This window comes from Ursus arctos, unplaced genomic scaffold (assembly GCF_023065955.2).
Source record: "Ursus arctos isolate Adak ecotype North America unplaced genomic scaffold, UrsArc2.0 scaffold_7, whole genome shotgun sequence".
Taxonomy (NCBI): domain Eukaryota; kingdom Metazoa; phylum Chordata; class Mammalia; order Carnivora; family Ursidae; genus Ursus; species Ursus arctos.
This window is the reverse complement of record NW_026623089.1, coordinates 47,271,379-47,293,802: the sequence shown is the minus strand read 5'-3', so window position 1 is coordinate 47,293,802 and position 22,424 is coordinate 47,271,379.

The window sequence follows — 22,424 nt, the reverse complement described above, 5'->3', positions numbered from 1 at the left end:
AGCCCCAGTGACTACCCACCACCCCTCCCCCCAGCATTATCTCATCCACTCAAAGGCTCTGGATCCTCTGTGGGCTGACACCTCTTCCGGTGGCTCACCTGAGCCTCTGGTCCACTCACTCTTCTCTACCTGAAATCTGCAGGCTCTTCACTCCCAGCATGTCCGAAGCCAGCCCACCGAGTGGGATGACAAATTGGTCATGGCCTGAGCTCAGATCCCAGCTCTCCTACTCTTGCTGTGTGACTCTGGGCAAGTAGTTTAACCTCTTGGGGCCTGTTTCCTTCCTTCTTCCTTTCCTGCCTTGAGGATTGCTGGACGAGGACCATGGAGGAAATCCACGCAGAGGGCTGATTTGGGTGCTGCTCACAGAACGCGCGCTGCACCAGCACCAGCACTTACTAACTGGGCTCCCACGCTGGTTCTTCCTGCTGTTGCCCCTGCCTTGCTTGGTTTTGCTCTCACCAGCACAAGCCTGGGTCCTGCATATCATACCTGCTCCCGGCTCGCATCCTCCCCACACTCACCACCACCCATTTGACCTCCCAAATCTTTCTGGAGTGTGCACTGTCCCCTCTACCCGGTGGCCTCTGCTCTGCTTTGGTTTGGTGCCACCCCTGGCCCGCACAGCTGTGATCCCTGCCCCTCCGCCACCATGGGTGGTTGAAGGGACAGGCTGTGGGTGGATCTGGAGTGGAGGGTTAGGAAGTGAAGCTGGAGTGTGCTTTTTCCCGTATGATTCGGTGTCAGCAGCCAGTGGTTCATGCATCCCCAGTCCGGCACACGTACTTTCTCCCATCCGTGCCTTTGCTCCAACTGTGTCCGCTGCCTGGAAGACCCCTTCCCCCAGCTCTAGCTCTGGCTTATCTGTCCTGAGCTCACCTGTCCTGCCCCTCCCTGCCCGTTCACTTAGTTATCTTTCACCATGCTCTCCACGCATGGCTCTGAGGTGGCGCTTCCTTCGTGTGTTGTATTTCTCTGTTTACGTGTCACCTGGATCAGTGCTTCTCAAATGTTAGTGTACACATAAATCTCGGAGGTCTTGTCCAAGTGAGGATTTGAGTCAGCAGGTGTGGGATGGGGCCTGAGTGTCTGCATTTCTGACCAGTTCCCTGATACGCGCTGCTGCTGGTCCCAGGCCATAGTTTGAATAACAAGAACTTAGTGAGTCCCTAGAGGGCGGTGCCTTGTACACAGTTCATCTCGCTATCCTTGATATTTAGCTGAGAGCTTAACAAATGGAAAACCAAATAAATGCTTGCTGAAGTGGAGAAAGGAGGGAAGGAGGGAAGGAAGGAAGGGAGGGAGGGAGGGAGGGAGGAAGGAAGGACGGAAGGAAGGAAGGAAGGAAGGAAGGAAGGAAGGAAGCAAGCTCACGCAGATGAGAGGGTGTTGGGGAGTTTTCTGGAGGAGTTAATGTCTGAGTCGCGTCCTCAGGGAGGGGCAGGAGACAGCTGGGTAAAGAGGGCCATGGTGGATCGAGCTACTTCGGGTGAAGGCCAGGGCTAAGCGCAGAGATGTGCAGAGCATGGGTGCAGGATATAGCTGGGAAGACTTGAAGCCCAGGAAGGTAGGAGGGGCTAGGTCACTAACGGCCATGGATGCCATGCTGTGGGTAGGGGCAGGTTGGTTGCCTCCATTTTATTCTGGAGCCTCTGGGGGGTCGGCTTGATCCCATCTGTGGGCGGCTCCTGCAGAAGGACAGGATTAGGTAACACAGAGAAGATGCGGGAGCAAGCGGTCACTCACGGGGCTCCCTAGTCATTCACATGGAACTCAGGCCATGGCAGTGATGCTGGGGTTAAGGGTGCAGAGTAAAGAGGAATTGAGGAGGAAGAATGGCTAGGACTTTGTGGCTGATTGGAAAAGAGAGTGAAGGAAAACCTCCCTCTTCTGGGGCGGGGGGCACCTGGGGGAATGGTCATGCCATTAGCAGAGGCTGGAGTATGGGAGGAGGAGCTGGTGTGGGGAGAAAGACGACGAGCTTAATTTCAATGCTGACTGGGTGTGCAGTGCCCGTGGGGCGACCATGGCAGCTGTGTCAGGAGCTCCTGAGAGAGACCAGGGCTGAAAATGACAGTACGGGAGGCATTGGCTAACAGATGCTCATTGAAGTTTTGGGAGAGCATGAGCTCATTCAGGGAAATCCTAGAGAAAGAAGAGAAAAAGGCAGAGGAGGGACCCTGGGGGAAAACTATTCATTTAAAGAGCAAGAATTAATGACAACCTGTTACAGATAAAATGGGAATAGAAAACATTTATAATAGCAACAAAAATTATTTAAAAAAATCCGAAGAATAAACATAACAAGAGATGTGCAAAATCTAAGTGGAGAAAGCATTAAAATGCTTCCAAGGGACAAAAAAGCATTTGAATAATGTTTTTGGATAGGAAGACTAACATCATAAAATTGTCTGTCCTATCTCCAATAATTTAGAATTTAATAAGATTCTCCATGAAAGTGAAGACTTTGTTGTTATTTAGACCCACTGATTCTCAAGTTCCTGTGGGAAAATAAGCTTGTGTTTAGAGCCACTTCTCTGTAGATGTTTCTGGATGAGCAGAAGCAGTGACCACCTTTGTTCCAGACTGTCTCCTCAGGGCTGTTTGCATAGTGAACAGGCTTGGAAAGTAGAGACAGTGTTTCCCTCTGGAGAAAAGGGCAAGTTTGCTCCTGTCTCTTATAATAACGATACTGTCTCCCTCATACTGTCTCTCTCCGGGGCAAAAGCCAGGCGGGCTTACTGCTCGCTGTGAAAGATTTGGGCTCCCTAAACTCCAGGAGGTTGTGACCCATCTCACTCACGTGCAGACGTCCCTGGACTGCTTCATGTCACCCTGTGGGAACTGGGGCTCGTGGAACTGTCACAAATGATGTTGCTGTGTCATGAGTAACAAAGGCCTTTGTCTCTGACCCCAAAGTCTCAGATCTTTCACCAGCATCCAGGAAATGGGGCAAATTAACTTCTTGGCTTGCAAGCAGACTAAAAACTCACTCAGACTCTTTACATTCCTTGACGGCACTAACAGCCTTAAAAGTTTTGAAAAAGAATAGTAAGGGGGCACCTGGGTGGCTCACTTGGCCTAAGCGCCTGACTCTTGATTTCAGCCCAGGTCATGATCTCAGGGTCCTGGGATGGAGCCCCACGTCCGGCTCTGAGCTGGGCTTGGAACCTGCTTGTGGATTCTCTCTCTCCAACCCCCTCTGCCCCTCCCCCACCTCTAAAAAAATAGTAAAGAGGGAGAACTAGCTGTATCCGAAATTAAACTGTACTACAAAGCTCTATTATATAAAACAGTATGGTACTGGAAAATTCAGTGAAACAAAATATAATTCAAAAATTACACATGAGAATTTGGCCTGAGGTAAGTAGGATATTTTGAACTGAGTGGGAAAATGCGCTATTCAACAAATGAGGTTGGGGCAACTAGAGAATCATCTGGAAAACAAATTGGAACCATACCCCGTATTTTATAGAATAAATTCCATATGAAACAAAGACGTAAATATAACAAAACGAAGCCTTGAAAATACCAGAAACATTGGAGAATTTTAAAAGTTTCTAAGTACAATGCACCACCCATAAGCCATAAAAGAAAAGACTGATAATTTTAACTGTTAAAACGACACTTCTGCATAAAGCCCAACAACGCAAAGTCAGAGGACACACTTGGAAAGTATTTGCAACTCCAGTGACAGAGAGCTTGTTTTCCTATCATACAAAGTATGTCCACGAATCAGTCTGAAACAGATGACCAACACGAAAGAAAGATGGACAGGTGCAAAGACTTACTGAAACCTATTAAAAAAAAAGATGCCCCATTATTCGTAATAGCAGAAATATAATTAAAGTTTCGCTAAGGCCTCGTTTCATCTCTCCGTTTGGCTAAACTCAAAATGTTTGATAGCACACTGTCTGGGGAAACAGACGCTCCATGCGTCACTGACATGAGTGGAGATGGCGTGGCTCAATGTGGGGGGTTTGGGCAAGATCTTCTGACGTGACGAATGCTTTTGACCTAACCACTTCTAAGAATTTATCCTGTGGAAAGATTCCCACATGTGGAAAGTGGTGCAAATGAGATTTTTATACTTTGCATTATTACAATGAGCTATGTACAACATTGTCTGCAATAGCAAAGGATGGAAAGCAACCTAAAAACGCACCCGAAGGGAGACGATAAAATTAATCGGGTACATCTGTGCAGAAGAATACTATAAAGCTGAAAGAAAGGACAAAATTTTGTGATGTACTGACATGAAGGACCTTCAACATAGATTTCAGTGAAGAAAGCAAGGTAAGTTTTGATGTATGTAGAACGCTGCCATTCTTGTGGCGAAAAAGAAGGTGCGTGTGCAGGGGAGAATTTGTGGACGTATGCATGTTTATGCATAATATGTCTGTGGAGGAATATATGAGAAGCTGCTATTATTGGTTGCCTCTGGGGACGGGAGTCTTGTGGTTGAGAGACAGGGGTGAGAAAGGAAACTTCACTGTACACACTTTTACGCCTCTTGAAAGTTGAAAATATATTACTTCTATCTGCTCCCGTAAAAAATAACAGAGTGTGGGCAGAAGATAAGGCAGCCATGAGGGAGACTAAGAACATGCCGTCCCCGGCTACAGAGGAAGCCAGGTGAGGGCAGCCTGCAGGAGCCAGGCAAGGGAACATCCAGAGAAAGATGCGGCGGCTCATGGAGAGAAATGCCACGAAGAGATTAAGGGTTTAGGTAAAGACCTGGAGATGTGTGGTTGATGTATTCAGCAGAAAACAACCGGTGTTAAGAGGTTAGGAGACAGTGGAACATTCGTGCCGTGTTGGTGGGAATGTAGACTAGGGCAAATAATTACAAGTAGATTTACTATATGACTCAGCATGCCACTTCTGGGAATATACTCCCGAGAACTGAAAGCAGGACCTCAAAGAGATCTGAGCACAGCCGTGTTCATAGCAGCCTGATTCACAAGAGCCCAAATGTGGAAGCGGCCCAGGTGACTACTGATAGATGAATGGATAAGCAAAATACAGTGTGTATACAAACACACACACACACACACACACACACACACACACACACTGGAACATTATTCAACCTTAAAAAGGTAGGAAATTCAGACATATCCTGCAACATGGCTGGATGTCGAGGACATTATGTTCAGTGAAATAAGCAAGTCATAGAATGACAAACGCTGCGTGATTCCACTTACAAGCATGAAATACTTAGAGTCGTCAAAATCATAGAGACAGCCGCTGGGGTTGCCAGGGCTGCTGGGAGGGGGAGAGCAGGGAGTTAGTATTTATTGGGAACAGAATTTCAGTTTTGCAAGATGAAAAGAGTTCTGAAGATGGGTGGTTGCACAACCATGTGAATGTATTTACTGCCACTAGGCTGTACACTTAAAAATAGTTAAGAGGGTAGATATTATGTTATGTGTATTTTACCACAATAAAAAAATTGCAAACCAGAAAGACGGGGCTGGTCTGCATTTATGATTTCGGAGGAGCAGCAGTAGGCCAGTTGCAGAGTGTGGCCGGAGATGTGGGGGGCTGGCGTGCAGAGGGGGAGGAGAAGGTTGCTGTGGGTGAGGCTAAGGAACTGAGCGTCCGTGGTGCTGGATGGGACAGGCATGTGGAAACCCAAGTCCCTGGGGTAAGGTCTGGGTGGAGACGAAGGCTGTGCCAAAGTCTTCGATGATCCTGGGAAGGGGCGGGAAGCCTGGCGGGTGGCTCAGAGAGGATTGGAGGGAAGGGACTGGAGCCAGGTGGCGTGAGCCTTAAGGAGCAGGGGCTCTTCCATGGGGTGAGTCAAGGCGAGGAGTGAGAGGATGGCCCCGTTCCCAGCCTGCGGTGTGCTGAGTGTGGGGTGGCATGGTCTTCGCTGCCCAGGGCTCTGGGAGCAGCGTCCTCCCACCAGGTGGGGTAACCAGGTCTGGCTCTATCCTCGAGTCACCTCCTTTTCCCCTGGTGTAGCTGTGCAGCTTGGCTCAGGCAGTGCGGACAGCTTGTAGGAGGAGGGGTGGAGAAACCTGGTATGATTCTGTCCATCCTTGCCGCCCTCCGTGGTGAACTTCTGAGCAGTCGTTTTGGTGGCAACCAAACCACCTCAACTCCATCCTGAATAGGCGGCATTGGCTAAGAGAACAGAACTTTGGTTCACCTGGGGCAGGGGACTGATGAGGAAAAGGGGGACACTCTGGAAGCCAGGGCTTCTACAGCCCAGTATGGAGCGTCCACCTGTCAAAGATGGGCAGTGTTCCCACACATGAACCCCTCATCAGCGTAGAGAGTGAACTCGGGGGAAATCAAGCAGAAATAGGGTGCTCATGTGTGTATGTGCCAGAGTGGGGTGAGTGGAGGGGAGAGGGATGTGTGACTCCCTCCTTCAACATCCTAGAGGAAGGGCAAGTCTTTGTGACAGCCAGAAGCATAATAGAAAGGTCAGAAGGACATGAACTCATCCACAGGAATTCAAAAACATAAGTTGTGGTTCTATTTAACTAAAAATGGCGAATTTCTCATCAGGAAGGAAATTGAAAACAAAAAAGAGCGAGGAGCTCTTTAGCATGATTTTGTGAGGATGAGCCCTCAGTGGTGGGTCTCCGTGAAGCCTGCCTGACCACATCTGACTGGTCTAGCCCCCCCAAATCCTTCTGTTGTGTTCTACCCCGGAGTGTAAATCCCAGCAGGCTCCAGAGGTTGGCCTTTCTGAGGGCAAGTGAGGGCACGTCTCAGCCAAGGTCTATTGTTGTAAGTAATGGAAACTGACCTGAGTTAACTTCAGCAGGGAAGAAAATTCATTGGAAAGAATCTGGTTTATCTCATGAAAGCAAGTGCAGCCAGACCTCTGGAGGCATGGGGTTTAGGAGTCAACGTTCGCCAAAGCCAAAGTGTGTTCCATGGGTCACTAGTTCTGGCAGATGCCTGAGGAAATGAAGTGCTTTGTGGTCCAGTGAGTTCGGGAAATGCTACGTGTCTTTTGCTCAAGGCACGCTGGCATATGAAAGGCCCTGATAAGTCCTGCAGCAAGAACACTTCTTTAGCTAGCTAAGCACTTCCCCAAAATACTTGTGAGGCACAGTTGTTAACAGCAAGACCAAGGAAGACACCCTGGCCCTCACCCTGTTGTGATGGAGTGGACTTTGCCATGTAGAGGGGTATGCTAGAGAGGCTGTATGTCTAGTAGTCCAGAGTGTGGGCCACCTGACTTTGAATTCTTCCAGCCATTCCTTCCTTCCTCACTGTGAATACTAGACTAGCCTGGTGAGGGCAGGGGAGAGACCCTAACGCACAGAATGCAGCCAACACATGCAGACCTTCTGTCGCTTCCTTCTATTCTCAAGGCTGGAGGGCAGCAGGCACATGGGTGAAATCTTCTCTCTCCATAGGGATCACCAGGGCTGGAGCTGAAGATGGGTTTAAATGAGGATTACATGAGTTAAAATGCCTGTGTGATCCCCCAGAAGGAACTAGTGTCTGATTCCACCACACTCTTGCTGAATGGTTTGGGCAAGTAATTTCACCTCTCTGAAGCTCAGTGTCCTCTCTGCAAATCAGGATACTCACAGTAATATCTCTTGAGCTTGTGGTGAGGATGAACTGAGCTAATAATGCCTGCAAACTCTCTGGCTCAGAGTAAGTGTTAAAAATATTTAGCTATTATTAGTTATTATATTACTCTGGATTGACCACGTGCCCTGCCATGAACTCTACAGAGTCTGGGGGAGCTCATGGTTCTGTCCAACCATCACTTACTAGTGGCCGGTCCCAGTGAGGACTGAGATACGAAGATGAATCCTGTAGTTTGGCCTCAGCCCTCCCAGAGTTCCCAGTCCTCTAGGGTAGACGAAGTTAAGAGGTAACTACAGCGGGACCGTAAGAACGTGGTACTGTGACAGCCCACAGGAAGAGCACCTGGCTTAGAGCCAGCGGCATGGAGGTAGGGTGTTGCAGACTAAAGGCATGAAGGTGCCTGACCTCTTTGGGTAGCCCAGGCAGTTCAGTGTGGCTAGGGAGTAATGTGAGAATGGGTGACATCAAGGATGTTGGCAGGGACCTGCCGGGAGAGGGCCTTGCATGCCAGAGCAAGGAGCTGGGATGTTATCCTATGGGTGCCAAGGAGCTAATAAGGTGTTTCAGTCTAGAGAGTGTCATGGCAGGTGTGTGGTTAGGAAGCTCCCTCTAGCAGCTTGAAGATGGGTTGGAGAGGCCCAGACCGGAGGCCAAGAGACCGGATGGGGCACTGGTTATGGAAATTGAGCTGGGATGGGGAACTCTTGGCTAGGGTGCCTTGTTGTTTAGGTGGGAATTGGTGCTGGTTTAGAGGGAGGGACGAGAGCTTGAGTCCCGTTGAGTGGAGGACCCTGTGGGCAATCCAAGTACAACAGACAACAGCCAGCTGGATGTATAGGTCTGAAGATTTAGATCTGGGAGCCATCAGTATTTCGATGGAAATTGAATCCATACGAGTAGAAGAGGTTCTTCAAAGAAGGTCAGGATCAAGGCAACCCTGGGGGCTGGACCCCCAAGGGAAGGCAGGGAGGGGAATCCTCCTGTGAGAGCAGAGGCTCTGCAGGCACTGAGAAGTCCACATTTCTCACATGTTCAAATTCTCAAAGCCGCTGCTTTCCCTCCTCCAGGGAAAGCTCCTCTACCCTCAAATCTTCTCAGTTTGTCTTAAACCTGGGCTGCCATGATTAGTTCCCAGCATGAGAAAACTCAGGGTCCTAAGCTCTTTAGGCTTATCTCGTTATCACGATGCTTTGCCCGTGCTCCTGGACCAGTTTTCCCCGTCCGTCCAATGGAGAGAACTGGCTTTTGTCAGCTTCTTCCTTCCCAGAGTTGCTGCTGTAGACACAAGAAGGACGGAGCCAGCAGTGTGGTAGCTGGGCAAGTGGTACAGATTGTCCTCATTTCTGGGGACTTAGCCAGACCTTCTGTCATCTGGGGAGCGTGAACATTCAGCCCTTCCTTCCTTGCAGACCTTCAGTGAGAATGAAATGAGCTAAGAATGCCCGTGTGATCCCGGAGATAGAACTAGGGATCCCAGTGGGGAGTGGTGGAAGGAGTTACATGGAAACAGGCATCCTTCCCTGTATGAGCATCTTCAGAAGCAGTGTCTGAGGCAGAGCAGACCCCTTCCCCGTGGAGGTGATTGGCTGGCAACTCAGTCTCCCTTTTCTGCTTCCCGCGCTCTCCTTTCTACCCTGGGGGCTAGAAGCCCGAGAGCTACATTTCCAAGAATCCTTGCCACACACGCAGGTTCCAGGTTAATTCTTCCAAGGAGAGGCAGTTGCATGAGATTCAGAAGGTGGGAAAGAAGCAGAAGCCCTGCCGTTGTCCCATCAGCGCGGATTGGTGGGCATTGGCAGATGTGAGATTAGCTCAGGATTTTCCCGCGAGTCCACAATGTTGGTGGCGTCTGTGAGCACTGCAGATTTTGCAACTTCTTTACTTCCTGAAAGCTTGCAGAGAATCTCTATTCTTTCAATATCCAATAACCTTCCTTTTTTTTTTTTTTTTTTTTTTTTTAGCTATCCTAAAAGTTTTATAAGCGCTGTATCAGTTAGCTTTTGCCGAATAACAAGCCACTGGAAAAGTTAGTCATGTAAAGCAACAACCTATTTCGCTTACAATGTTGTGGATCAGAATTTGGGCTGGGCTCTGCTGGGCAGTTCTTCTGGTCTTGATTGGGCTCACTCGTGGGTCTGAAGTCAGTGGCAAGGTGGTCCACAGGCTGGACCATCTAGAGGGGCCCTGGCTGGGATGACTTTTCTATACTCCATGGGGGTTTCTCATGCTTATACACGTGGTGGCAATATGGGGTTCTAAGAGAACAGTGGGAGAATGCAAGGTTTCTTGAGGGTGAAGCAACATACTGTCTGCCATGTTCTATTGACCAAACTAAGCTCCAAGACCAGCCCCAAGTCAAAGCACAATCACATGGCCATAGGGAGGGGAATAGTCATGGCCAGGTTTGCAAACGGTCTACCATGGCACCTTTTTCCTGTTTTGAATCCTTCCTGCTTGAAAGATCTGGGAAATTTCTGTGTCCCTGAGTAAACCTTGGCATTATATGTGGCACTCTGCATTTCAGAAGGCAATGCGAAAGCAGAGGTGGATACTGAGATTCAGGGTAAGTGTGGGCCTGGCGGTGAGGATTTGGCTTCAAGTCCTGGGCTGCACCATTTACCACAAGTGGACATTGGGCCAGTCTCTTCACCTTTCAGAGATTTGAACCCTTTTCTCTCAAATGAATATGGTTAAATTTATATGCAGTGATCCAATAAATATCTCATAAGTTTGAATATTAATGGTCATCACTCGCATTTGAATAACCCGAAAGCGTAAAAGCTTCCAGCCTGGGGGCTGGTGGAGCAGGGGCCACGGGGCAGGAACAAGAGCCCTCCTGATGGGATGGATACTAATCAGAGAGACGTTGGTTGCTGCTTCTCTACCTTTTTCAAGTACGCTGGTACATTGTGGGACTTAGAAGTCAAGAATGATTGCCAGCCAAATCTTCCATCTGGGGCCTCTGTGTTGGAATGAATCCAGAGTTTGGAAAAGCCCCAGAGTTGCCAGCCAGAGCAAACTCCAGGGCTGGCACGAGCCACCTCCCATCCACGGCTCCCATCTGCCCTCTTGGCTCTCGGCGCCGTGAGGCCCTGCTTGTTCTGGCCCAGCCCCTCCCTACGCCCCATGGGCACAGCTGCCTGCAGGACCACTCGTCAGCGTCTCGTTGAGTCCCAGCTCCAGTTGGACAGGAGTCACAGGGATAACGAGCTTGCAAATAAATTCCTGCTGCATCAGCTCACGAGGCTGAAGGTTAGGCTGGGGACATGGACCAGGGCAGGCGAGGGAAGGAACACACCCGGAGCTTTGAATGGCCCCCGTGGAGGCTATGAGAGTATAACGGATTCTGTGACCCCAGCACTGCCTGTCACACTGTCCCTCGGAGCAGAGATCCTGTGTCCCTGATCTCAGACCGTCCCCTGCTGTCGGAATCTAGTTCCACTGGAGATAGATTTGGGAGGCCAGGATCCAGGGGCGTGTGTTCATCAAAGCATAACCAGGGCAGCAAACCCTGTGCGTGGCCTCTGAGGAGGGGGAATTTGTTCAGACTTGTTGGGGGTTGCCAGTAGAGAGAGGCTGCAGGAAAATGAAAAAGTTCAGAGCAATCCCAAAATAAAATGGGAAGTCCTCGAAGGAAGGGCACTTTCTGTCAGTGGAAATGTATGAGAAGGGGCCAGGTAAGTCCTTGCAAACACCAAAGTTGGGGAGGAGTGGGGGACAGTAGCTGAGGGATGAGTGGATGTCTTTTGAGACCCCTTTGAGCTCCTTGCGTCTGCGAGCCCTGGGAAAGGCCATCTGCCCTGGTGTTTTGGCCATGTCTGTTTCTGCTTAAAACCCTCCATGCAAAAGAATGAAACTTGACCACTCTCTCACACCATACACAAAGATAAACTCCAAATGGATGAAAGACTTCGATGTGAGACAGGAATCCATCAAAATCCTAGAGGAGAGCACAGGCAGCAACCTCTCTGACATCAGCCACAGCAACCTTTTTCATGACACATCTCCAAAGGCAAGAGAAACAAAAGATAAAATGAACTTGTGGGACTTCATCAAGATAAAAATCTTCTGCACAGCCAAGGAAACAATCAAAAAAACTAAGAGGCAGCCCATGGAATGGGAGAATATATTTGCAAATGACACTACAGATAAAAGACTGGTATCCAAGATCTACAAAGAACTTCTCAAACTCCATACATAAGAAACAAGTAAACAAATCATAAAATGGGCAGAAGATATGAACAGACACTTTTCCACTGAAGACATACAAATGGCTAACAGACACATGAAAAAATGTTCAAAATCAGCTATCAGGGAAATTCAAATCAAAACCACACTGAGATACCACCTTGCGCCAGTTAGAATGGCAAAAATAGACAAGGCAAGAAACAACAATTGTTGGAGAGGATGTGGAGAAAGGGGATCCCTCCTACATTGTTGGTGGGGATGCAAGTTGGTACAGCCACTTTGGAAAACAGTGTAGAGGTCCCTTAAAAAGTTAAAAATTGAGCTACCCTATGATCCAGCCATTGCACTACTGGGTATTTACCCCAAAGATACAGACGTAGTGAAGAGAAGGGCCATATGCACCCCAATGTTCATAGCAGCATTGTCCACAATAGCTAAATCATGGAGGGAGCCGAGATGCCCTTCAACAGATGACTGGATTAAGAAGTTGTGGTCCATATATACAATGGAATATTACTCAGCCATCAAGAAGAATGATTTCTTAACATTTGCTGCAACATGGACGGCACTGGAGGAGATAATGCTAAGTGAAATAAGTCAAGCAGAGAAAGATAATTATCATATGGTTTCTCTCATTTATAGAACATAAGAACTAGGAAGATTGGTAGGAGAAGAAAGGGATAAAGAAAGGGGGGGTAGGGATGCCTGGATGGCTCAGTCGTTAAGTGTCTGCCTTCGGCTCAGGGTGTGATCCCAGAACACTGGGATCGAGCCCCACATCAGGCTCCTCGCTGGGAGCCTGCTTCTCCCTCTCACACTCCCCCTGCTTGTGTTCCCTCTCTCGCTGGCTGTCTCTCTCTCTGTCAGATAAATAAATAAAATCTTAAAAAAAAAAAAAAGAAAGGGGAGTAATTAGAAGGGGGAATGAAGCATGAGAGACTGTGGACTCTGAGAAACAAACTGAGGGCTTCAGAGGGGAGGGGGGTGGGGGAATGGGACAGGCTGGTGATGGGTAGTAAGGAGGGCACGTATTGCATGGTGCACTGGGTGTTATACGCAACTAATGAATCATTGAACTTTACATCAAAAACCAGGGATGTACTGTATGGTGACTAACATGATATAATAAAAAAATATTATTATAAAAAAATAAATAAATAAAGTTGTTTCTACCAAAAAACAAAACAAAACAAAACCCTCCGGTGGCTTTTCATTGCCCTTAGAATAAAATCATGAAAAATTTCCCACATTATTAATAACTTCAATATTATGTCAGACCACTCTCTGTCCCCCCCCCATGCCCTCCATTTTCCTCTCCATTATTCATGAAGCTCTGTGCCCCCTGCCTCTTCTTCTGATCCTCAGAAACTTGCTGTAGTAGGAGGGACTGGGCCATGCTGCAGTAGAAATAAGCCCTGAGATCTCAGTGGTACAGCCCCTATGTGTATGTTTCTTCCTTATGTGCTATCCGATGTGGGCTCTCCTCTCTCTGGTGACCTGGGGACCCATTTCATGATGCTGCTGTCACAGTATGTAGCTTCCAAAGGGGCCACAGTGGGAAACTTATTTGGCCTCGAAGCGACACTTGTCACTTGTGCTCATGGTTTGTTCTTAAATGCAAGGGAGGCTGGGTGAGGGAAAGGAGCTAATGGATGTTGGGTGGCCCTCACGACCTCCACCATACTAGCCCGTATCAGTCAGGGTGCTGAGTAGCCAGCAATAGAAAGTGACGTCTGGAAAAGAAATTTAAGAAGTTCAGCAAATCTTCGGGATGCCTGGAAAACTGAGCTCGGAGGCTATGCAGCTGGATATCACGCCCCAAATCATGCTGCAAACCACCTCTGAGATGCTGCTTTTGGGCACAGACACCATGGCCTCCCCACCAACAGTGCTGGTATTGGACACGATCTCTGTCACTGGAGCCCTAGCCACAGACACCCCCCGTAGGGACCGCATGATGACTGCACTGGCGACACCCTGGCCAGCCTGCAGTGAGCACAGCCCTGGCTTCTTTTAGTCACTCACTCTGACTCAGTGTCTGGGGTCAGTGTATTTGATCGAGGAGCCTCTGAGCCATGCGCTGGCTGCAAGGGGGGCGGGGCTGATGAAAGAAAAGTCTGATGTTTTGTGTTCTATGGAAGTGGGCCCTGACTTGTAAGGGGAGCCCCAAATAAAGTAATGAGTACTTACTACACTGTCTCCGGGCCTTTGCACTTGCCGCTTCCTTGTTCTGCAGGTGTCTCCCTGGGTGTTCTCATAGCAGGCTCCTCTGCTCGAATGCCACGCCCTGATGATCAAGTCCGGGGCAGTGTCTGCCGTGCAGTCTATCCACCTGCCTCATCCCGAGCTGCAAACGCCCTGGCCGTTCATGTGTTTGATTAATTTCTGTCTACTCTGTCAGTGGTTAAAAACACAGGACTGTGCAGGTGTGTTTGTGGTGCTTCCGGTGGTTTCACACACCGGCCCCCTTCTAACTCTAGACCTCTGTGTTTTGGGGCAAAGGGAGCTGTTTCTGTACTTGATGAGATGAAATAACCCTGTCTGGGGGAATTCCTGGAATAAGGGACTGTGATGCTCTTTCTAACTTCTCACCTCTCTCTCTCTGGCTGCAGTTTTATCCCAGAGAGAATGGGGTGGCACATGGGACTAAGGCAGAGTGCAGAGTGTGTGACCTCAGGTGACAGGAAGAGAGAGTTGAAATGGTCAGGTGTGGGCAGACATTAAGATTTAAGGTGCAGAAGGAGGAGCAGTGGGCCCGCAGCAGGGAGCCGGGCATCCCTGGGCTCCACAAACACATTTTGGTATAAGACATGGTATCTCTCTCTGTCTCCTTGTCCCCTATCTGTAGTGCCACCTCAAAGAAGGCTGTCACCCCCCAAGGGTACAGAGGAGGCATGAAGGCTATGCTGAGGTGGCTACCATGGAGTTAGGGGGAGCTGTGTTTTCTTTGACCATGGAAGTCTCGTTTACTTTTCTTGATGACATGAAGCTGGAAGCGTGGAGGGTTTAAGGGGCTGAAAACAGGACAGCAGGAGACTGCCCCATGGGAGTGGATGGGGACAGCCCAGGGAGCTCCCCAAGGAGTATGTAAGCCAAACTGGCTGATACCCAGCCCAGCCCCGGGCTCTGCTTTGGGACTAGGCTGCATCCGCTCAGGCCCCAGCATGAGGGCAGCCAGGCCACTTGGAAGGTCTGTAGAAAGCAGTCTCCGGGCAGGGTTGAGAAGAGGGGTCACTGAGCAAACACACTTGACTCTCTGGGAGAGGAGCATGGTCTGTGAGTTCCACAGCCCGTCTGCCCTGTGCAGCCCCAACCGGGAGCCTGCTGCCTGGTTTTTGTGGGCAGCCTTTGGTTCTTTGGAAAGAGAGGGAGATGGATAAATCATATAATGCTAGATGATAGCAGGGGTCAGCGAACTTTATAAAGAAAATGATTTTGGCTTTGTGGGCCATACGATTTCTCTTGCGGTTCCTCAATTCTGCTGGTGCAGTGAGGCAGGCAGCCGTAGATGATAGGTAAATGAATGAGCATGGCCGTGTGCCCATAAAACTTTATTTATGGGCTCTGGAATGTGAATTTCATATAATTTTCATGTGTCACGAAACATTCTTTTGTTCCCCCCGCGCCCCAACCATTTAAAAATGTGAAAACCATTCTTAGTTGTCCAGGCTTTCCAAAAAGCAGATGGAGAGCTGGATTTGGCCAGGGGGCTGGATTTTGCTGACCTTTGAACTAGATCATCTCTGAAGACTATTCCAGCCCTAACTGTTCCACCCTGGTAGAGGAAGAAACTGAGGGTCTGAGAGGTAAAGTGGGTTTGCCCCATGTCCACAAACATGGCTGGAAGGGAGTAGAAGCAGGCTTTCCTCATTTCTGACTTCTTACGTAGAGGCCCTAACACAGGGCCTCGCACAGGGAGGCGCTCAGAGAGCCTTTGTTGAATGAAGGAACGAATGAATACAGGATTGAATAACTAGACGATGGTAGGAATTATGTATTTTGGTTCCTTGGTGGGGTTGTCAGAAAACCTGTCCAAACTGCAGGATCTGACAGTGAGGAGAGACAGAGGAGCTTCAGGCCGCTGGGGCTGTTCAGGGTCAGGGAGAACATCAATGATCAATGCCAGAAGGACATTCCTATCTTCCTGAGAGGCAGGAAAGGGTGATCGTGTGGTGACTCCGTCTTCAGGAGGAGATGCGGGGGTGCTGAGTCTATCAGGCTGCTGCAAGATGCCTTCATTACTCATGAGCACTGAAGCCCACTTCATAAAGAACAGTCTTTAATAAGTGGAGATCTTTAATGCTGTGGGGGCAGTTCACACCCCTGTGGGCAGCTCATTGTTCTCATAACTGAGGCTTAGCGCCAAGAAATATCCAGTCTGATGGGGGCGAGGGAAGGGTGGGCATTTCACTTAGTCCTGGTTTGGTTTCCAAGGCAGGGCAAGAATGGCTGTTCCCAGAGTCTTGTATACATCAGGTGCTCAGTAAGAGTCTGATATATGAACGATATCCTCCCTGCCCCTAGCATAGCACCCTGGCTTATAGTAGAATGTTTAAGGAACACCTGGTTATGGGTATCCATTTGCCTCCTAGTTGCTTGCTGACGTTAGAAATTTATTTGGCAGGCTTCCATTCAGTGGCGAGAGGTAAAGCTTCGAGAGTGGGCGCAGGCCCTGGACGGGGACCCCAGGTGGCTGAGGCTCACACAGGCTGTACGTGACACTACTGTGCAGGAGCTTTCAGAGATGAGCTGGGAAAAAAGCAGGGATGGCGGAGCGGGGGGAGCAGGGTCGTGTCCCAAGAAGTAACTGGGGGTGGAGAACCAGCTTCTCTGCTTTCGTTTCCCATACAGGAGATCTCAGAGGTATTTGATTTTCTCCTCCTCTTGCCCTGAACTTGCCAGCGGTAGAGTCCAGTTGAATTTCTTACCAACCTGGGTGGGCCATGGCCAACACTGCAGAAAACTGAGGGCAGCAGTATGTAACTAGGGCCGAATAAGAACGTTCTTTCCTGGTGGTCATTGAGGGCAGACATGACCCTTCCCTAGCCTCGTGGTGCAAAAGGCAGCTGGTATGTACGCCCCTTTGACCCGGCAGGCTCCTTACTTCTTGCAAGCTACGTGGACCACTGAACTAGGTGTCTATGTCCTGACAAGCAGAGGGGTGCTGGGGGACCTCATCTACCCCTTGCAGCCTCATCCCATCCTCATCTTTCATCCATAGTTCCTAAAGGAGCACTCCCTTGAGCCCCATCTGGGTCATGGTGCTCACCAGCCTTCCAGCCAAACCCAGCCCTTGGGGATCAGGCCCAGTTCAAACCCATACCCAGAAAACCCAGAATCAGCTCTCCATGGCTATAGTTTTGAAAGACCAGCTTTCCGTAGAAAGGATGACCTTGATGATTTTATTAGTGCTTTAAAAATGTGTATGAAGGACACGTGTGGGGACGGGATATATGGGAAATCTCTATACATTTTGCCCAGTTTTGCTGTGAACCTGAAACTGCTCTAAAAAAATAAAGTCTGTTAAAAAATGTGTGTGAAGGGAAATAATTTTCTAGAGTATAAATTGCGTTGAATCCCAGCTCTGCCCCCGCTAGCTGTGTGACCTTGGGACACAGCACCCACACATTAACCTAGCAGTTAGCACTGGAAGCAGGGGCTCTGAGTCAACAGACCCAAGTTTGAATTCTGTCTCTTCCACCTCCTAGATCCAGTGCCCTGAGCAGGTTTTGTTGTTGTTATTGTGTGTGTTTTAAATTCTCGAATCCTCTTAACTTCCTGAAGTGTAAAATGGGGGTGGTGATAGGATCTTATAGGATCGTAGAGCCACGCAGCATGTCAGAGTAAAAGGAGCAAACGTTCATTGCATAGTTATTATGCACCCAGCTGGTTTTTTGCTTGTGCTGCTTCTGTTAATCCTTAAAACACGCTGGTACCATCAGAAGATGAAACTAAGGGATGGGGGGAAATAGCTTTCCCAAAGCCACAAGGCAGCTCCTGAGCAGTGGATCTGGGACTTCGGGCAAAGCCCTGGCAAAGGGGCCTGGCTCAGAGCGATTCTCCATGACAACTTCCTCCTCTATGGAAGGAAGGGGTTGGGACTGATGAACACGGAAAGGTCTAGATCTTCATGATCCTCAATCCTCTCCCCCGTCCCCATGCCCACACACATAATGGATGTTCTCTGCATGCCAGGCCCGTGACGCACACAGAAGGTGGTGAAGAGCTAGTCTGCCTAGTTCCAAAGTACTTTAAAATACATAACCAACTGATCTTTAAAATGCATGTTCTGTTGTTTTTTTTATATAATTATACATATCGATTATTGAAAATACAGGTTGGAAGAATAAAGATTACTCATAATCCCACTACTCGGATTAAAACACACTGTTCAGTATTCTGTTGTAGACTCTCTGAGAGTCTTTCCCGATGCACACATATTTGAAACAAAAATGGGCACTTAGGGTGCATCTTGTTTTGTAAACCTTCCCTCCCCCCAGATTGATATACAATCAATATCTTTTTATATTAATCTTTTCTCCCCACACTCATTTTTAATGGTTACTTAGTTGTCCATTGTATGGAAATACTGTAATTTATTTAACCAGTCCCCCATTGTTGGATACTTAGGTCAATTCTAAGAAGTTGATGTTGTTCAGAAGACAGTCAAGCCTGTACAAAATAGTTTCATACAAATACACTTGGAACTTGCCAGGTGCAGAGTGACAGAGACGCAGTAAAAGTTCTAGACGGAAGGCATGCTTATTGAATGAGCCGGCGGGCAGGGAGGCTTTAAGGGGCAGGGAGTGTGGGAACCAGGCCTTGAGGGAGAGGTTGTATTTCGTCTGTTAAGAGATTATATTCTAAGGGGGGGGACTGACAACAGCAAAGGTGCAGAGCATGGCCACAAGTGCAAGTCCAGCGAGAGTGAATTTCAACTTTTTGGGCAATGGGGAGCCACAGAAGGTTTTTGAGCATGGCTGTGACATAAGTAGGTCCAGTGGTCGACAGTCACTGTGCAAACAGCTGGGGAGGGGCTAGACCTGCAGGAGTTGGTCTCAGAGGCAGGAAGGTTTGTTAGAAGGTGGGAACAAGTCAGGAGAGGTGATGTGGCCTGAATCCCAGCAGCAGCAGGAGGTGAAGGGAATGGGGTGGAGGTACGTGGTTGCAGAGGGGCTGAGGGAGGAGCTGCTGAATGTACTAGGCTTCTGGCTCACTAAGAGGGGTGCCTGCTGCCTGATACCTGAGTTCCGGGGGAGAATTAATGGGTGCCTGTAGGCAAGCTAATGGGGCCTCTGGTGAGGCTGACTCATGCGAGCATCTGAGCCAGTTATTACAAATGCTGGAGAGACAGAGAGAGAGAGAAAGAAAAAATAAAAAGCAGAGCAGTGGGAATTCTCTCAGATTGCGAAGTTCCAGGGCTGGCCTCCCATTTCAGATAGGCGGCATTGGAAGGAGGGACCGGCTGCGTGGGGGCGAGTGGGAGGGGCGCAGCTGGAGGAAGTGACATTTCCATGGCGTCTGCCCCAACTGCAAACTCGGCCACATCTGCCCTGCAGGGTGCAGCTGGGGAGGGCTGGGTCTTTCCGGGAACAGCCCAGGTTTTCCAGGGCCACCCAGGGCACACGCAGGGCAAGGGAGCTGGGCTGCAAGGCCGGCGCCAGGGAGGAGGCCAGGATGCAAGGTCGGGTTCTGGTTTATTTAGACACCGGTCCAAGTCCTGATCCTTCGGTTGTTTCCTTGGATATTTGGGTGCTTCACATGCAGCAGTCAACTTTGTTTGCTGGAAGAGAGAAAGGAGGGCAGCCTTCACACCCAGGTTGCTGGGGACACTTTTCTGGGCAGGCAGCACAGGGGTAGCTGAGGTGCTGTCTCTTACTTCTTCTCAGCGTGGGCTCCTGGTGGCTTTTCCTATAGGAGTGGAGGAGCAACTGCTGCCCGGGGCTGATTGGGCCCGATTCTCACCCCGCCTTGCTGTGGGTCTCGGCCAGGACCGTTCCCCAGTTGGCTCTCGGGTGTCTCATGGAGGTCCCTCACTTGCCTGCAGGCCGATGGCTGCATCTGACGTTGCTTCTGGTGTTTTCCAGCTTGTTGTTTCTAGACAGGCCTTTTTCTTCCAGGCCTTGAGTTTGGGTGATCATGCCTCTAGGCTCTTCCTGGTCATCAGAGCACAGGCCTTTCCCCCAGGAATATAGAACTGTGCCTAGCTGAGACCTGCTGGTCTAATCTGGATCCTAAAGGACAGAGTCTGATCTCAGGGATGGGCATTTTTGTGCCCTGTCTTTCCCTTTGGGGTGCAAGCTGGGGGTAGGTTCCTGTGAGCCCTTATGCTGTGAGGCAGTCACATCAGCTGCCTCAATAAGGGGTAGCACCAGGTGTGGGGGAGGTGCGGCTGTCCTCTGCTGGGCTCTACGTAGGTCCTCTTGTGACACTGACCCCACATCTCAGCCTCACAGGCCACGGGCACCTCCCTCTCATTTTCATGTTGAGGCCACCCCTGTGGCTAACTTCATTTTTTGGGGCCGGGGCTCCTAGCCACCTATCCCACACACTAGCCATGGGAGGCCAGCCTGAGACAAGGTCTGGTCAACCAGGTAGGGTTCTCCATCCCCGAGGGCCTGGAGTGGCCCTCTCTAAGGTCTGGGACCCAGAGGTGGAGCCTGCAGAGGGACCTAGATGAAACAGCCAAGCCACATGGACTCCTGGGTGTCACTGGAGGTCAAGTTCAGAGCCTGTGTGGAGGCCGCAGCGAGGAGGAACTTCCTAACCAGGAGCGTTTATATGTCTCCCGATGGAGGACCTATCTTACCAAGAGGGGAAGAAGCTGCTCTCTTTGATCTGAACTCTCCCCTTGAAGAGGTAACGTCTTTACTGATTTAGTCACCATGTGTTTCTTGAGCATCTGCCACATGCCAGACTCTGTGCTAAGGACTGGGGACACAGAGGCACACGAGGTTTCTGCCGACATGGGGCACACTGTGCAGGGGCAGTTCAGGACCCAAGCAGCCCAATAATGAAATAAATACACATTGTGCTTAGTGCTTTAGAGGCAAAGCCCGGGGTCCCATAAGACAGGCTAACTCTCTGTTGGGCATTCTTTGAATGGAGTCAGGAAGGCTTCGGGACAGGAGGGTGATGGTGAGCCCCAAGGATGATGGGTGGTACCTGGGCAAAGACTCACAGAGACAAAGAGCACGGATGATGGTGCAGAGGCATTCAGGCACCCAAGGAAGGTCGGGGCGTGGGTGGCAGGAGGCAGAGGAGGACATGGCAGGCTGGCGTGAGCTCAGCAAGTCTGGCAGGGCCAGGGAGCAGGAGGAGTGCAGGGGGAAGCAGGTGACCGATGGACACCCCTCATGATGGATTTCCTTCTCCAAAGTGCCAGGGCTCAGTGCTTGCTTTCTGAGCATGAGGATGACTGGTGTAGGACAAATAGCATCAGGGAGAATCGTCTTTCCTCCCCCAGAGTTAGCTGCCTTGGACTTGGGCAGGTCCCCAGACCTGCTGGAAGGCTTTGCCCAGGCCTGAGCAGCAGGCGGCAGCTTGGGTGTACTGAGCTGAATTGTGTCCCTGCCACCCCAACTCATGGCCGTCCAGAAGCTGTGAATGCAGCCTTATCTGGAAATCGGGTCTTTGCAGATGTGATCAAGTTAAGATGAGGTCGCACTGGGGTAGGGTGGGCCCTAACCCCACATCCTTCTAAGAAAAGGAAAGTTTGAGCACAGTCCTGCACACAGAGAGGAAGGCCGTGTGAAGATGGACACAGTGGTTGAAATTAAGCTGCCACGAGCCAAGGAATGCCAAGGATGGCCAGCAGCCACCAGAAGCTAGGAGAGCGGTCTGGAACAGAGCCTTCCCTAGAGCCTTCAGGAACAGTGTGACGCTGCCAACACCTTGATTTTGGACTTCTGGCCTCTAGAATTGTGAGAGAATACATTTCCCTTGTTTTAAGATACCCTGTTTCTGGTACTCTGTAATGGCAGCCCCAGGAAACTAACACCCTGGACCTAGGAAGGGGAGTCCAGTGCACTAAACCCATCCTGTGTTCTGGGCCACCAGCATTCAGGATCTCATTTAGAAGCACAATCTCCATTTTACAGAAGAGCTGGATGGTCAGAGAGGTGAGTGACCTATCCAAACGTCCACAGAGACACAGTGACAAGGATGGGATTTGAACCCTTGTCGCTGCTCTTTCTGTCCGGATTTGCAAGGAAGTCTTTGGATTGTTCGTGGCCATTTACAAAGTGCAGTCAAGGTGGTCGAGTGACGATGAGGAATAAGGGCTCCGTGGATGGGCACTCAGCTATTTAGTGGTGAAATCCCATGCCTGGCCTTTGTCTTAAAATTCTCTAAAAGAAAAAAACCCCCAAAAACCCAAGTTGTGGGGATGGGAAAAGATGCAACAAAACAGCAGATTGTTGGTAATTGTTGAAGATGGGAGATGGGTCATGGGTGGGGGGATTCTTATATTATTCTCTTTACTTTTCTCTATGTTTGAAAACTTCCATGGTAAAAAATTAGAAAGTAATTTTTAGATTTAGAGAGTCAAGATTTTTAAAAAAACAGTGAAGGAAAAAAATAAAGAATGAGAGCTCTAGAATCAGAGTGTCCAGGGTTCGAATCCCAGCTTTACTAGCTGTGTGACCTTGGACAAGTTACTTAACCAT